At 29.7% G+C, this 18816-nt stretch overlaps 1 long non-coding RNA gene across 1 annotated transcript; it reads right to left on the reverse strand.

Annotated features, from left to right (window-relative positions):
- Positions 1 to 17932: 17932 nt before the first annotated feature.
- LOC104878031 (uncharacterized) lies at positions 17933 to 18520 on the reverse strand. The gene is made up of 2 exons (XR_784945.3): positions 18206 to 18520; positions 17933 to 18116 (listed from the first exon to the last, which is right to left on the reverse strand). It is a non-coding gene; the product is annotated as an uncharacterized LOC104878031 (long non-coding RNA).
- Positions 18521 to 18816: the final 296 nt, after the last annotated feature.

An 18816-nucleotide genomic window follows, 5' to 3' on the forward strand; every position in this document is an offset into this window, starting at 1 on the left:
ATGACTTCCAAAACTGAGAGGCTGTCACTCTCCTCTTCAAAAAAACCACAGTGCTGAAGCTTCCCCCACACTCTCAACTCAGAAGATGCTACTGACCTTTTGTTTTTCTCACCAGCAGAATTTCCCCTCTCCAAAATGTCCAAGGTCCTTTGCTCTCCTATCCTCTCACCTTTTATACTCATACCCCTCTTAGCATTTGAGCCTCTTGGGTTCCTTCCCCTTCAGCACCGAAATTCCCTTCATCAGCATGGGAACCACACCCCTCATTACTTCTCTTAGACTTACAAGGCCAGCTCACTCCCTTCAGTTTTTTCAGCTTGCTTCACCACCAAGAATCCATATGGATTCGTGGTAGGCTGCAAGGAACCCAAACCAAGGCCTAAAATGGACCCAAAACATTTTCCAAAACCAATCTGGAGCTTATGGGCCTGAGCCATGTAGGATTTGGGCCTCAAAATTACTAGAATTAGTGTTTTACCTCAGCTGACTCAATGAACCGGCTGAACCGGCCGAACCGGATGCCAACTGGTCGACCCGATGGAGAAAAATTCTGAAATTTTGAAAGAATGTTCCTAGTAGAGTAAGGAATCCATTAAAAAAAATGGTGCATGATTCCAAGTTCCGAAGAGGAAGATATGATCAAAACAATTACCAAAAATCAGTGTTCTACACCGGCTGACCTAATGAACCGACTGAACCGGATGAACCGGCTGCCAACCAGCCGACCGGTTGCAAAAAATTTTGAAAATTTTACAGAATGTTCCTGGAAGAATAAGGAATCCATAAAAATAAACGGTTCTTGATTCCGAGTTTGGATGAGGGAGATACGATCAAAACAAGCCCAAGTGCTCCGAACCTCAACATGCCCCTATAAACCCCAACTAAGCTAAAACATCGGGATGACCCCACTTCCTTCCTATAGCGTGATGTGAACGACTAGGAAAATAGCCATGGTGACCCTCCTAAATGAACCACATATGCACGACAATGGACCACACACAAACCCACATGAGGCTCGGACACCGACTAAGCCCAAAAGGGGCCCTAGTGGTGTCATATGTGAACGATGGGTGGATGTGACACCAGAAGGATAAATGCCAGTGTCGAGGGACAAAATTGAGGGTCTACAACAACTTTTATATTGTTTGAAGATAACTAAAGCTTCAGATTTTTCAACCAAGAAGTAAATCCATGTCTTTCGACTAAAATCATCAATGAAGCTAATTAGATACCTCTTTTTTCTGTTTGAGATCGGTGTGATAGGGCCACATATGTCAACATGAATGAGCTGAAGTTTCGAAAAAGCTCTCCAAGTGCTCTTCTTTGGAATTGGATTTCTATGCTCTATTCCAACCATGCAATCAGTGCATACAGTTTTTTAAGCTTCGAATTGTGGTAGTCCATTCACCATCTTGTTGTTTTGAAGAGTCCTCAATCCTTTGTGACTCAAGTTTCCATATCGGCAATACCAGAGATGTGATAATTCTTCTGTAGTTGTGTGAAAGCAAGCTGGTTTCTTTGGTTGTGGCACAGCCAACAAAATAAACATTCCATTGGCAGACATCTCTGCTTGAATGATCAAGCCCTTCTCAGGATGATAGATTTTACACTTGTTATGTTGAATAAGAATCACTAAACCTTTCTCCTACAGCTGCCCAATGCTCAATAAATTGTTCTTCAACTCAGGCACATAAAAAACCTCGGTGACTACATGATTGAATCCATTCACTTTCAGCCTTACATTACCCTTACCCATCACTGTCATTTTTGAGTTGTTTCCCAACTTCACCATCTGCCTGAAGCTTTCATTGAAGTCGTAGAAGAGAGTTTTATCTCCACACATATGATTACTGCAACCAAAATCTAAAAACCAAACATCCTCATTTTTTGCTTCATTTATCTCAACATAGGACATCAACAACATCACTTCTTCTTCTCCAAGCTCAGAAAAATTAGCCTCTTTGTCCCAACTTGGGCACTCATATTGAAAGTGTCCAAGTTTGTGACTCTTGTAGCATTTTACAGTATCTTTATTGAAGGATTGGCGTCATCTACCTTTGCCTCTTCCTCGAGAGGATCCGCGACCACGACCTCTTCTTGCTACACTTTCTTCATGAATTACCTTGAGTGCTTGCTCTTTTCTTTTGTGCCTATGGAACTTCTGCTCATGAACAATTAAGGAACTTTGCAGTTCATCAATTGATAGGAGATTAATGTCCTTTGACTCTTCAATTGAACAAACAATATAATTGAATTTGTCACTCAATGATTGAAGTATTTTTCCAACTATTGTAACATCTCTCATTTGTTCACCATGAACTCTCATCTTATTGGCTATAGACATCACTCTTGAGAAATAGTCAAAGACACCTTCACCAGATTTCATCTCAAGAGTTTCAAACTCTTTGCGAAGAGCTTGAATAATGGATTGTTTCACCCTTTCATTGCCCTTATACTTCTTCTTCATGGAATCCCATATCTGTTTGGATGTGTTCTTCTATAGGATGGTTTCTAAAATCGTTCGATCGATAGCTTGAAACAAATAATTTTTCACCTTCAAGTCTTTTAGCTTCATCTCATCAAGCTTCTTCTGTTACGCCTCTGTCAATACTACTCCGCTTTCTAGCTCAACATAACTAGTCTCCACAAGAATCCAATACTCCTTAGATCTTAAAAAAATTTCCACCAACATGCTCCAATGATCGTAATGACCATCAAATCGAGGAATAGCAGGTTGCACAAAATTCCCTTCAGTTGTTATTTCTCTTGCTACTGCAAATTACAAAAGCTGCTACTTTGAACCTAGCTCTGATGCCAGAATGTTGTGAATCAAAACTGAATGGAACAAAACTGGGAAAAATCCACATCTATTGATCAACAACCTTAGCTAATAAAATAGCCTTACAATAACTAATTGATAAGAAAAACAGCCCACGTTTTACACTAACAAATAACGTGGTAAAGAGTAGAGAATAAGTCAAAGCTAAAAACTACCCTGCTTAATAGGGATTATTAAAACAAAAAAAAACTAAACAATAAAAAAACTTAAATCTTGACACTCTCTCTTAAACTAACTGCTAACAGCAATTAGTTTACATCTGGAACTTCACGAACACCCATCAACTCTCTCAGCTTCAGAAACATATCAAGCTTGAGAGGCTTAGTCATCACGTCTGCAATCTGATCTTGTGTACCACAATGAACTAATTCCACTACTCCTTCTTTAGTAAGATCACGCAGAAAATGAAAGTGAACATCTATGTGTTTGCTTCGTCCATGCATCATTGGATTCTTTGATAATTTAATTGTTGAACTATTGTCACAAAACATAGTAGTACAATTACCTTGTGTATGACTGAGCTTCTCCAAGATTCTCCTCATCCAAATAGCTTGACATGCACAGGATGTTGCGGCTATGAATTCAACTTCAGTTGTGGAGAGTGAAACAACAGGCTGCTTTCTAGAGGACCAAGACACAGCTCCAGAACTCAACATGAATACATACCCCGATGTGCTTTTCCTATCCTCCAAATCATCGGCATAGTCACTATCAGTAAAGGCAACCAATTTATCATTCCCTCCCTTCTTGTAGAAGATCCCAAGATTTGTTGTGCCTCTCAAATATCTTAACACCCTCTTTGCAGTCTGTAAGTGAAGCTCAGTTGGTTGCCCCATGTATCTACTAATTAAACTCACTATAAACATCAAGTCAAGTCAAGTTGCTGTTAGATACATGAGACTCCCTACCATTTGCTTGAAGAATGTTGCATCAACCTTGACTCCATTTTTGTCTTTGAAGACTTTAAAACTTGTAACAATCGGACTATGGATAGAATTGGTTTCCTCCATCCCAAATCTTTTCAACACATCTAAGGCATATTTCTTTTAACCGATGTAAATTCCATCAGTCTTCTGCAACACTTCTACTCCAAGAAAATACCTCATCTTTCCCAAATCAATCATATCGAACTCACACATCATAGAGCTCTTGAACTTCGGTGTAGGTCTTTTCCAAGGTTTCAAGTTCATTCACAATCACAAGAAACCTAGAAAACATCTCAACAATAGATTCAAACTCCTTTATAGAAAATAATTTATAATCATGCATAAGGACATTGATTTTAGACTCTTTAACTTCGTCATTTCCCTCATAAGTGACTTCTAATAGTTTCCAAATCTCTTTAGCCGACTTATAATGCCAAATATGATTAAATTCATTTCTATCAATAGCACAATGTAAGATAAAAACGGCTTTGGCATTTAATTGAACTTTCTTTCTATCAAGTTCATCCCATTCATGCTTAAGTTTTGGAACCATCACTCCATTTTCTAATTTTGAAGGAATGTGGGGACCATCTTCAATGACATCCCATAAATCAAGACTAGTAGATTGGATAAACCAAGTCATTTTAGTTTTCCAATAGGGATAGTCAATTCCCATGAAAAGTGGAGGTCGGGTGGTTGAGAAACTTTCAATTTTGGATGAGCTTGATGGAATAGCCATTACTTCTTAGACGGTTAAGTCTTAACAAGAAGCCTTGCTCTGATACCAATTGTTAGGAATTTGAGGCTAATCCAACTTATGATAATCGCCCTAGAGGGGGGGGGGGGGTGAATAGGGTGATGGCCTCTTTTTCACAAATTTAAACTATGCAAAAATAAGAGACAATTATATGCAAGTATATAATAAACAGAATAAAGACAATTGCATATAATTTAAAAGAGTTAAGGAAGAGAGAGTGCAAACATGAGAGTTTATAGTGGTTCAGCACTTTCTTGCCTACGTCCACTCTCCTCAACCTCTTAACCGAGTGAGGGTTCCACTATCTTAAAGCTTCAACCAAGCTTCCAATCTCTTTACAATTGGATTATGGTCCCAATTCACCATCTTGGACTTTTGGCTCCAAGCACCCTTTACACTTCTCAAGATTTATCCCACTCTTGAACAACCTCTCAAGTGATACCCCTCACTTGAGAAAATTCCTCTCAAAGATATACAAAGATTGATCTCACAAAAATCTTAGTAATAGAACTTTAGGCTCAAAGATACAAGAAAAACTAGGATTGAATGGTGCACTAAAGATATGCAAGTTATGAAATAATGGTGCACTCAAAAACACTCTTCCAAGGCTCAAATATAATCAAGAATGATTTGGGAAGGTTAAACTTATGAAACAATGAAGATTGGAGCCTTTTTATAGAAGAAAAAAGTCAAACTAGCCATTGGGGGTTCGACCGGTCGAGCTAAGGGTCAACCAGTTGACTAGCCATTAGGAAAAGTGACCGTTGGGCCTCAACCGGTTGAGGTTCAACCTTGACCAGGAAGAGAAGGCCACTGGGAGAGAGAGAAACTTTTTGGCCTCCCTCAATCGGTTCTCGATCGTACGAGCACAACCGGTCGACCGGTTGAACCGGTTGAGCCATTTTTTTGGCTCAATACTCAAACCTTTTTCAACTTAAAACCTTTTAACACAAGTTTGAAAATCATTTAACACAAGGTTTTAGTTGAAAACATGAAATCATCCAATTCTTAAGATATTTAAAACAATATTACTCTTGGATGATTTTGGTGCATAAATAAAGAATGAAATGCATGAAAGTCCTAGTGCACCAACAACCTTACAAAGAGATCTAAAGAACCTTTGGTCTTGAAAAACTCTCCTCTTTGAGGTGGTCTTCTTCTTCATGATTTCTCTTTGGCTTGATTTGTCTTTGGATTGCCACTTTGGAAGTCGTCTTGCCTAATCACACTTGAAATATGATCATTAGTTCTAAACCTTGTTTTGTTATCATCAAAATTAAGATTAACCAAACCTTGGTTTCACAATCTCCCCATTTTTTATGATGACAAAACCAAGGTTGTTAAAAAGCTCCCCCTCAATATATGCTCCTTTGAATTTAGAAAATTTTCAAGTTTAGAAACTTCAAGGAGTATATTAAGGATGCTCAAAATGATATAATCAAACATAAATAGCATAAGAGCATTTAGCAATTTGGCGAGACATTATTATTAAAATTGATGCATACAAATATAACCAATAAAGCACATAGCATCAATATGAATAGGATTGCTAAAACAATATTTGAAATATCTTCCCAAGTTAACAACCTACCATTACTTCTCCCCCTTTTTGTCATCAACAAAAAGTTTCAATAAAGTATATAAGGGGAATCACATGTTATCAAAAAATATAATTTCTCATAAAAATGAATCTCCCCCTTTTTCATTTCAGAATAGTTTCCAAATAAAAGGTTGCTCATCCTTAGAGTATTCCCCATTTAAAGCATGATTTGGAAAACAATATATGGGAGAACATATGCATTAAAAAGATATTTAACATGAATTAAATAAAACTTTTAGGGCACACAAGCATATGATCATTCAATTTTACATAGGTATATAAAACATCTTCTTTTTAAATCCAAAACCTTGGTTTAACAAATATGCCAATTTTATCAAAGTGATACCAAAAGTTATATTATCAAAATATATACTAAGTGTTAGCAAAATGATACCAATTGCAAATTTAGCTTTAGAAGCGATACCGTTACCAATATTGTCAACGCGTTCTTTCCATGGTAAGCATATCCTCCTTTTTGCATGGATCCCTACAAAACAATTTTAAGAAACCTTTGGTACCCATATCTTTTTGGGTCCTAGAGGGTTAGTCTTTCTTTCCTTTGGAATCCAAAATAATTTAGAGTTTTGAAGAACATGAAGGGATTTTCAAATATCACCAAAGTGACCTCTTCTTTCACAAAAATCGCAAATAGTTAAAGGCGAAAAACTAGAGGTTTCCTTTAAAAAAAAAATTGATTTTTGAAAGGCTTGTAGGCTAACCTCTTTTTATCAAAAATGCAATTTTTGATTTGCCAAAATCATATCAAAAGTCTTTTGGCCATTTGAGAATTTTTAGCCCCTCATTTTCCTTTTCAAAAGGGATTTTTGTTTTCTCAATATTTTCAAATTTTTCATTATCCTCATTGAGCTCATTTAGAAGACAAGAAATCTTTTTCTTGAGAGGGATATTTTTGGAACCAAGTTTTTCAAGATTAAAATATAATTTTTGAAGCTCATCTTGAAAATCAAAATGGTTAGAGTTGGAGTTTACCTCATCACTTTCACTTTCACTTTCACTCTCTTCCTCTTCATCATCATTTGTTATAGCCATAAAGGCTATACTTTTCTCATTTTCTTCAACTCTTTGATGATTGTACAACTCTATCTCATAAGTCATGAGTGACCCAATGAGTTCTTCAAGTGAGAGCTTGGTGAGATCCTTCGCTTCTTGAATAGCCGTCACTTTTGTTTCCCATTTCTTTGGTAGAGACCTTAAGATCTTCATGACTTTCTCTACTTCAGTGTAGGTCTTTCCCAAGGCTTCAAGTTCATTCACAATCACAAGAAACCTAGAAAACATCTCAACAATAGATTCAAACTCCTTTATAGAAAATAATTCATAATCATGCATAAGGATATTGATTTTAGACTCTTTAACTTGGTCGTTTCCCTCATAAGTGACTTCTAATAGTTTCCAAATTTCTTTAGCCGACTTACAATGCCAAATACGATTAAATTCATTTCTATCAATAGCACAATGTAAGATAAAAATAGCTTTGGCATTTAATTGAACTTTCTTTCTATCAAGTTCATCCCATTCATGCTTAAGTTTTGGAACCATCACTCCAATTTCTAATTTTGAAGGAATGTGGGGACCATCTTCAATGACATCCCATAAATCAAGACTAGTAGATTAGATAAACCAAGTCATTTTAGTTTTCCAATAGGGATAGTTGGTTCCCGTGAAAAGTGGAGGTCGGGTGGTTGAAAAACTTTCAATTTTGGATGAGCTTGATGGAATAGCCATTACTTCTTAGACGGTTAAGTCTTAACAAGAAGCCTTGCTCTGATACCAATTGTTAGGAATTTGAGGCTAATCCAACTTATGGTAATCACCCTAGGGGGGGGGGGGGTGAATAGGGTAATGGTCTCTTTTTCACAAATTTAAACTATGCAAAAATAAGAGTTAATTATATGCAAGTATATAATAAACAAAATAAAGACAATTGCATATAATTTAAAAGAGTTAAGGAAGAGAGAGTGCAATCACGAGAGTTTATAGTGGTTTAGCACTTCCTTGCCTACGTCCACTCTCCTCAACCTCCTAACCGAGTGAGGGTTCCACTATCTTGAAGCTTCAACCAAGCTTCCAATCTCTTTGCAATTGGATTATGGTTCCAATTCACCTTCTTGGACTTTTGGCTCCAAGCACCCTTTACACTTCTCAAGAGTTATCCCACTCTTGAACAACCTCTCAAGTGATACCCCTCACTTGAGAAAATTCCTCTCAAAGATATACAAAGATTGATCTCACAAAAATCCTAGTAATAGAACTTTAGGCTCAAAGATACAAGAAAAACCAGGATTGAATGGTGCACTAAAGATATGCAAGTTATGAAATAATGGTGCACTAAAAAACACTCTTCCAAGGCTCAAATATAATCAAGAATGATTTGGGAAGGTTAAACTTATGAAACAATGAAGATTGGAGCCTTTTTATAGAAGAAAAAAGCCAAACTAGCCGTTGAGGGTTCGATCGGTTGAGCTAGGGGTCGACCGGTTAACTAGCCGTTAGGAAAAGTGACCGTTGGGCCTCAACCGGACCTCAACCGGTTGAGGTTCAACCTTGATCGAGAAGAGAAGGCCACTGGGAGAGAGTGAAACTTTTTGGCTTCCCTCAACCGGTCCTCAACCGGACGAGCACAACCGGTCGACCGGTTGAACTGGTTGAGCCATTTTTTTGGCTCAACACTCAACCTTTTTCAACTTAAAACCTTTTAACACAAGTTTGAAAATCATTTAACACAAGGTTTTAGTTGAAAACATGAAATCATCCAATTCTTAAGATATTTAAAACAATATTACTCTTGGATGATTTTGGTGCATAAATAAAGAATGAAATGCATGAAAGTCCTAGTGCACTAACAACCTTACAAAGAGATCTTAAGAACCTTTGGTCTTGAAAAACTCTTCTCTTTGAGGTGGTCTTCTTCTTCATGATTTCTCCTTGGCTTGATTTGTCTTTGGATTGCCACTTTGGAAGTCGTCTTGCCTAATCACACTTGAAATATGATCATTAGTTCTAAACCTTGTTTTGTTATCATTAAAATCAAGATTAACCAAACCTTGGTTTCACATATTTTTATAATGAAATTAAATATAAAAACTATTTTTTTAATAATTTTTTTCTTTCTTTAATATTTTGTGAATCAAATATAACTTTAATATTTGGTGAAAAAGCATGCCTTTTAATAAAAAAAAATACCTTAGAAAAAAACCCTCAATCAACTACTACTCTATTGTCTATTCGTAATTTAATATTTTCAAATTTTCTTTTAAAATTACAATTGTAAACTAAAATTTTAATTTTTTTTAATGTTAAAAATGGACTTATAAACATTAGCACAAAATGAAATTTAAGGATTCTTTTGAATCCACTGCACACACAAATTTCATAAGTATTTTACAAAAAAAATACTTTTCCCCTTATTTTTTCGCTTTGATCATAATCTAAAAGAAGACAATGAAATTATTATTTTTATTTTGAAAATCAATTAAAACTCTGAAGTGACTTATTCCTAAATAACTTTGTCAAAAGGTGAAGAACACACATATGGTTCTTTTGTAATTTCTAGAACTTATAGAAAAATTTTGTGAAACCTTTTCTTTTTTATGAAACATTTTTTTCTCATGTACAATCGTTTTGTCCTTGAAGGAATAGGTAAAAATAGGGAATTGAATTTTTAATTTTCATGATTTAGTTGCTTAATTCTAAATTTATTATCAAATTTTCTTCTTACAAACAAAATATTATCTATTATCTCTTTTTTATTGGAGATTTGTTTCCCTTTTTTTAGGAAACTTATCAACAAGATAATATCTATTTTTAATTCTCAATTGATTTGAAAACCAAATTTCATAGTCTTTCAGATTTACCATTGGTAAATTTATATATTAATGTTACCAATGGTGTGAAAGTTGCGGAGTGGTTGGTTGCAGTTACTTTCTATTCCTACCAGGACTTGTTAGTGTTGGTAGATCTAATCAACATAAAAATCATAGGATTAACTAGACCTACGTCCGTTTAATAGTGACTCATATTATTAAGATATACATTAATAATTGACCAAATTTAGTTAATTTAATATAAATTAAAAAATTAAATAGAATAAATAATTAAAATATTATTTGGATAAATTTTTTTTACTATTTTTAAAAATAGAAAACATAAATAACTTTTAAATTATTTTTTAAAATTTTATAAATATTAAACATTATAGTATCAATTTCCTTCTAGTAAAAATAAAAAATAAAAAATAAAAATGTTTCATAATTATATAATATAAAAAATAAAGATATTTTTTTATTTATTATTTTTATGACTTTAATGATTGTCTTTTAACTTCTGAAATTAATAAAGGAAAAATTATGTTTTCAACCCATAGGCTTGATAATTGAGGTAAAGTCCTCCAAACACCCATAATTGATTACAAGGATATGAGATAGTAATCGACAAAAATATCCGTTTGACTTAGTTTTGTCTTTATTCTATCGCTCTTCACGTGCCACTATTCTTTCTTATTTAACCATTTTTAGATTTTTCATTATTTGTTTAAACTCTTTTATAAATAATTGAAAAATCAACATTATTTTTTATTTTTAAATTATAAATAAAAAAAATTATATTAATGATTCAAAGACTATTTTGGAAAATACTTTCTAAAAAAATATTAATTTAAATAAATAAAAATTATCTTTTACATTTATTTTTATCTTCTACATTTTAGAAGTAAATAATTTAATGATTAAAACACTGTTTAAAATAAATATATTCACTATTTTAATTTCTTTTATACTAAAAAGTATTTTAAAGTTTTTTTTACTATTATAAAATAAAAAGTTCAATTTTTTTTTTAATGTTCTTCCTTCTTTATTTTAATAACTTTTTGAATATGACGTTTAGTAATAAGTTATATGAAATGTTACAAATTTGTTTACTAAGGATTTTTTTTAATGATTTAAATTAATTGAAAATTTATTATAAAAAAGAAAAAAAGAAAAAGAGGATTGATGAAGAGTTTTTATTTGAAGGACTCAATTAAAGTGTTTTCATATGACTTAATTTTAGAAGTGGATTATATCAATACATAGTAGAAATTGAATTTTTCTTATATAAAAGGGTTGAAAGGTATATTTACTTATTTTAAATGAAAACAAGCAGTTAAAAATTATATAGATTATATTTGAGTTTGGTTTTAAAATATTTTTCTAGTTTTTATTTTTAAAAATAATTTTTATTTTCTATATTGTCTCTTTTTGAAAATATGTTTAATTAAAAAAATGAAAACTATTTTTAAAAATGAAAATTGAAAACCTTGTTTAGTACTATTTTTTTTATATGAAAATAAAAAAAAAACTATTTATTTATTTATTGCGCCACTATACAATTATATTACACTAACTGTATAAGAGAAATATACTAAGTGTACAAAGGTGTACAAGGCTACCCTTTGTGAAATATTACAATCGATTATGAGGCATTCTTTTATTTTTCTTATCACTCACGAATTATACACATATTTCATGCACTTTATTTAATTCCCGCATGAAAATTCCAATACTTTCCACAATAATGATATATGGGAAAAAAAATTTGACCTTAAGTCATCCACCATCTTCTCAACTAAACCATTGGAAATATGGTTAAACACTCTTACGTGAACACATAACTTAGAAGGAATATGAAATTTATGTCATTGTACAAGAGTATTATACTAAATGTACAAGGAAAATGTGCTAATTGTACAAAGGTGTACAAGATTATCCTTTGTGAATGATTTCAATCGATTCTAAACCACTTTTTTAATTTTCCTTGTCATCAAAGGATTGTACACCTATGTCATGCACTTTATTTAACTATCACATGAAAATTCCAATAATGATATTTGGGGAAAAAAAATTGACCCTAGTTCTCAACCAAACCATTGAAAATATGATTAATACACCTACATGGACATATAATTTAGGATAGATATGAAATTTGTGTTATTGTACAAAGGTATTACACTAACTGTACAAGGAAAATGTATCAAGTATACAAGAATGTACAAAGCTCCTACTAATAAGTTTTGTACGATTTTTAAACAACTTGAGTTTGACATTAAGACGATTATTGACAGTTTTTTTTTCTTTTTTTTACCAAACTATGTCGTAAAGACATTTCCTACAAAAATTAACACATAGGAAATAAAATTAAAATCAATCATGTTTGAATTGTTTATTATAAGTAAACTAAATGAAATATATATTTTTACTATTTTGCTTTTATAAACATAATTTCATTGTTATCAATAGAGATTAAAAACATCATATTTAAATAGAATTAAAAATAAAAAAATTATTTTTATAAATTTTTATTTTTAAAAATTATTAATTTAAATTAGGAAATTAGTTTTAAAATTTAAAATATTTGTTGTAATTATAGTTTTGAAGATTTCATGATTTTTATCTTATTACTTTGAAAAAATTTGCTTTAATAAGAAAATATTTATTTTAATGGTTTTAAATATTTAAATATTTATTAAAAATATTTAGGATTAGTGTGAGGAATAATTAGATAATTTTGGAATTGAGAAAATTTGAATATTTTGAAGACTTTAATTTGGCCAATTACCCTATTTACACTTTCAAAATTATTGGAAAGTTGGTAAATTAGTCTTATAAATATTGTCTTCTTGATTAATATATATATATATATATATATATATATATATGCATGTGTGTTTACATTATTTTCGAAATAATATGAGAAATAATAAACATCATGTGTCTAATTTGCAAGTTAGAAAAAAAAATTAATAATATTTTATGAGGTATTTAAAAAGTATTTATTATATATTCTATAAATTTGAAAAAAATAATATTTGATGATATATAATTTACAAGTTAGAACAAACAAATAATACTAATATTTTATGAGGTGTATAAAATTATTTAATATATATGAGAAATAATATAAGTTTGAAATAAAGAATAATATTTATTATATATTATGTAAGTTTTCAACATATTTAAAAAATATTTATTATATATTTTGTAAGTTGGAAAAAAGAATAATATTTGATAAGGTATTTAAAAGTTATTCATTTCAAAAATGCATTTGACAATAATAATTTTTAACCATATTTCATATTCAATTTGACGAAGAAAAATGATTCAACTTGGTTCCATTATTAAATAGTTGAGAGAAGGGTAAAATAGTCAAAGAGAGAATAAGAAAGGTGAGGTGATTGGTTAGTTTTTTTCATTTAATAGTTAAGGGTATTTTAGGGATTTTTTTTAAAGACAATATCCTTCATCTCAATTTCTACTCTTTCATTGGGTTTTGGGTTTAATTATGAGTGATAGGAGGACCTTGTCTTAATTATCCAACCTAACTGGATTGAAAACACAATTATCCCGTTAATAAATGTGAGAAATGCATAGAAGTGGGGACTCTAAAAGGAGCAAGAGAAACATAGGGAAGTAGTAAAACCAGGCACGAATGAATGGCTATAGTCCAGCTGTCTGATCCCATTCTTCAATGGGAGTATTGTGTTTTGGGCCCAACTGGGCTCAAAATTAACATTTGCTCCATATATTATGCATATTTAAGCCCAAAACTCAAACAAAATATGAAAATTAAGATGAAGGATATTGTCCTTCATTAATCCCTAAAATACCCTTAACCCTTACATAGCACAAGTGAGTGTGAATTTCAATTTTTTTGTGTTTTTTTTTCTTTTCTATTCCCTACTAAGTATTACTCATTTCTAACTTTTTTTTTTCTTCCAATCTATATTTCTATTTTATGTCAAATAAAAAGCAATAATATTTTTTTGTTTTTCATTTTTAAAGATATTGAATCTTTTTGCTCTTATTATAAGCAATGATAAAAATTTTAGGATTTTTCATCCAAATATTTTTTATCTTTTTGTATTTATCTTATATTTTAATTTTCATTTTTTATTTTAAATTTATATTATCCTTTCATTTATATTTTTCTCTTATTTTTAATTATTTTTTATATTTTCTACATTAACCATATTTTAAAAATTTTAAAAATTGAATATCACTTCACTTTATTACATATATATCCTTTTAGCATTTTAATTTTTAATGTTTTATTTTAAAAATTTTAAAAAGATAAATTTATTGAAAAAAATAACTAAGATATGAAGTTATAATATTATATTAATAATTTTTCTTATCTAGATAGACTAATGCAAAGTATTTTGATTCACAATAAGAAAATTGTCAACAAAATTTTTTAGTGAAACTTTAGAAATTAAATTTCAAATAAAATATATTGTATAAAATTTTATTTGAAAATTATTGAAAGTGGTATTTAATTTTTTTTTATTGACTTTCAAACTTACCTAATTTTTTACTTGAAAGGTAATAGAATATGTTTACAAAAAAAAAAAGTTAGTTTATCATTTTTTAAATAAATGAGTATAAATATATTAAAAGAATTAAAGATAATCCTTGTAAATTTTTTGATAAATATGATTATAATTTTAAATATAGATTCATTTGGATAAAATTTCACAAAAAAAAAAAAAAAATAGTGGAAAGAAAGAGCATTGTTAAAACTAAAAAAACAAAATATGCAATTACAAAATTTTGATGATGAAATTTAAAAATAAAATTCAAAACAATTCTTGAGTGAGAGAATTTGAGTGGGGAAAAAATTTTTGAGTGGAAAAAAATGGGAAAGTTTTTCAAAATCACTTAAAATCCTTAATAAAAAATAGTCTTGTACACCCTTGTACAATTAATAAATTTGTCTTATACAATTAGTGTAATACCCTTGTACAATAACTCAAATTTCATACATCATCTCATGAATATCTGACAATAGGTCGGTTAACCATGTTTGCATTGGTTTGGTTTTAAAAAAGAAAAAAAATCATTGTATAATTTTGTTTTACAATCATCATAAGTAAGGTACCTATTCAAATAACCATATACAAATTAAATAAAGTGCATGAGATGAATGTATGCTTAACCAATGTGTGTAAGGAATGTCATTTATCTTCGGTTAGGGAAAATAAACAAACAAGTTTTTCAAAATCACTTAAAATCTTTCACAAATAATAGTATTGTACACCTTTATATAGTTAGTATATTTGTCATGTACACTTGTGTAAATACCTTGTATAGTGACTCAAATAAAACGTTATTTTATTTTATTTTCAATGCAAAATGTAATTAAAAATAAGACAAAGAAATTACTTTAAAACTATTATTTAAGCCAAGTTTATTTATTTATTTCCTTTTATTTTTGGAAATAAAGAAAAAAAATAAAAAATTTATTTAACCATAAGATATATGAATATAAGATCAATTAGAAAATGCCAAATTTATTTATTTATTTCATTTTATTTTTGGAATTAAAGAAATAAAAAATAAAAAATTTATTTAACCATAAAAAATATTGATATAAGATATGTTAAAAAATAAAAAAAAAAACCCCAAATTTATTTACTTATTTCATTTTATTTATTTAAATTAGAAAGTAATTTATTTTAATAGATTAAAATGTGCACAATTGATTTATTACTTTGTTAATTATGGATATATTAAAATTTTCTATTAGACAAAAATAAATAAAGAAAATAAAATTAAAAAGTGTAATAAATATATATAATTTAGTTATTGAATTATTTTTCATGTAAAAGATAGTCCCACAAAAAACATATAATGATCAATTTCTTTGTTTAATTATAAACATACTATTTTTTATTTTATTTTATTATTAAAATAACTAATGGAAAAAAATAAAAATGGATAATCAATTAATTTAATTATTTTTATTATTTTCATATAAAAAATAGTACTAAACAAGGTTTTCAACTTTTATTTTTAAAAATAGTTTTTATTTTTTAATTAAATATTTTTTTCAAAAATAAAACATAAAAAATATAAATCATATTACCATTTTTCTAGAAAGCATTTTTTAAATTAGTTTTTTAACAGAATTTTTCTTTATTTATAATTTAAAATAGAAAATAATGTTGGTTTTCAATTATTTATAAAAAAAATAAAAACAATGAAAAATCCAAATTGTTAAAATAGAATTATTATGGTTGCATGAATAGTGGTACAATAAAGACAAAAAAAACTTATATAAAAGGTCATTGGATATTTTAGTCCATCACTATTTTATATCCTTAAAAGATAATATATAGAAATTTGAAGGATATATTAGTCTTTTAACATCTCATATCATTTCCATTAATTATGAAAGTTATATGGACCAAATGTTAATTTTTGGGGCCAACTGGACCCAAAACACAATTCTCCTTTCTTCAATCACGTGCCAATTCACCTTCCTTACCCACTATCAACCCTCCACATTTAATGTTTTGTAAAATTACCCTGTAGACTACAATTTGTTTCTTTTTTTTTCTTTTTAATTTTGAAAATGGGCTTAAAAACAGGCACGAAATGCAGTTTGTGGGGATTCTTTTGAACCCACTGTTGCACAAACTGTCACAATTGATCTTCCATTCTTGCTGACTCTGCACATGGACTTGTGAAAAGTATAATTAAATAATTATATTAAAATTATACATAAATAATTAATCAAATTTTAATGAATTTAGTATAGGTTAAAATAAATAAATAATTGAGATATCATTTGGATACAAATTTTGTTTTAGTATTTATAAAAATAGAAAACATAAATAATTTTTTACATAATATTTTATTTTTTTATAAATATCAAACATATAAATATTAATTTTTTTCTCTTGTAAATAAAAAAACAAGATATTGCATAATTATGTAATATAAAGAAAGAAGATTTTTATTTTTTTTATTTTTTATTTTTTTATTTTTTATTTTTTTTTAACTTTGATGATAGCTCAAGGAAAATGAAAGCATGCGTGTAACAATTTCCAAACTCAAGGCTTTAAATTTGCTCAGTTTTTTTGAGACTACACATGGATACCGAAAGATTTTGACAATACACCACTAATAAATGGGTGCAGTCCAGCTGTAAGCTCTTGTCATTTCACACTCTAAATAACATTAAAATCATAATATTAACACAATATCAATAATTGATCCACTTCTGTTTGATAGTGGCTCATATAGCAATTGATTTTTTTAATTTTCTATTATGAGATTAAAATTATAAATAATTAACATAATTTTAATGAATTTAAGATAAATTTAAATTTTAAATATAATAAATAATTAGAATATCATTAGGATACAATTTTTATTTTATTTTATTTATTTTTTAAATAGATAACATAAGTAAATTTTAAATTTTTATAGATATTAAACATGATAGTATTAATTTTTTTTATAGTAAAAAATAAAAGACAAAAATGTTTATAATAATAATAATAATAAAGTTGGTAGAGTACGTAGGTGCTCAAGGAAAATGAAAGCAATTGTGTACCAATTTCTAAACTCATGACTTTAATCACTTCTCATTTGGATAAGGTTTGAATAGTCATAACCCTATCTTCAAGTGTGACTGTGTGAGCCATTTACATATTCCTCAGCCACTTGCATCTTGTTTGGGATATTTTTTTTATGTTTTTTGTTTTACTTGGAAGTTGAAACTCAAACTAAAATCATAATTTTTCAAAAATAATATTGGAATTATAATTTTTTTTTATAATTATCGAAATTAGACACATAAAGCTTTTATTTATGCCTTTTGAGGTTATGACTGTGGAACAATGAAGCCAAGTCTTGGGCTTTCAAAACCACCTTAAGTAGAAAAGAAAATAAAAAATCAATCACCTCATTTCTTTGGGCTGAACAAGTCCACTTCCATCAATTCAAAACAAACTGATACCAAGTAAAATATTGAAGAGAAGTGGCTTAACCTTTATATTTACGGAAAATAAATAGATTCCAGACTTTTGTTCAATAACACTCCCCCAATTGATGAATAAACTGCTTTTACTTGAAGGCAAAAAGAAAAAAAGGAAAAAAGAATGTGTCTTGCTCAAATCCATGTTAGGCTTCATCATCACTCTGAGTGGATCTCCTGAAACAGGAATTAGGGAATTGTCAGGACACTATAAAGAATTAAGATATATTAATTAGTTAAAGGTTGTGCATGAGAGATTTTTATACCTTGCTTAATTTTCTGGTGTTTTGACGCCATCAATATATATCTCTGAAACATGAGAGATTTTATGCCAATCCTCCCCTGTTGTTTTCTTGCATCTTTCAGTCAATTGAGGGCATTCTTCAATCATAAGTTTGTCAAGGGATGTGAGGCTGCACACTGGCAGTGCCTCCAACTTTGGTAATTTTCCAAGCATCAAAACTCGTAGATTCCCGAGCCCTGGAACGTGGTCTTCCCCATTTCCATCCAGTGAATTGAGCCTTTTGCAATCGAAAATCACGAGATGCTCTAACAAGGGCAGTTGTTTCATGCTATGTGCCAAACTCACCAACCTCCTACAATCGCGAATAAACAACGATCGAAGGGTAGTGAGGCTTTGCGTCCCTTGAAGCAGAAATTCTAGATTTTGACATTTGAAAATCTTTAAATGCGTTTGAAGAGATTCCAGGCGTCCTATCCCTGTCAAAGCCCTCTGTTTCGTGGTGATCTGTAAATGTCTCAAACTGATGAGATTCCCAAACTCCTTGGGCAGATTTTCGAATCCCTCACATCCTAGAAGCGACAACTTTTGCAGATGAAACAACTTGCATATTGAATTTGGAAGTTTCTTTATCTT

This window comes from Vitis vinifera, chromosome 16 (genome assembly GCF_030704535.1).
Source record: "Vitis vinifera cultivar Pinot Noir 40024 chromosome 16, ASM3070453v1".
Classification (NCBI taxonomy): domain Eukaryota; kingdom Viridiplantae; phylum Streptophyta; class Magnoliopsida; order Vitales; family Vitaceae; genus Vitis; species Vitis vinifera.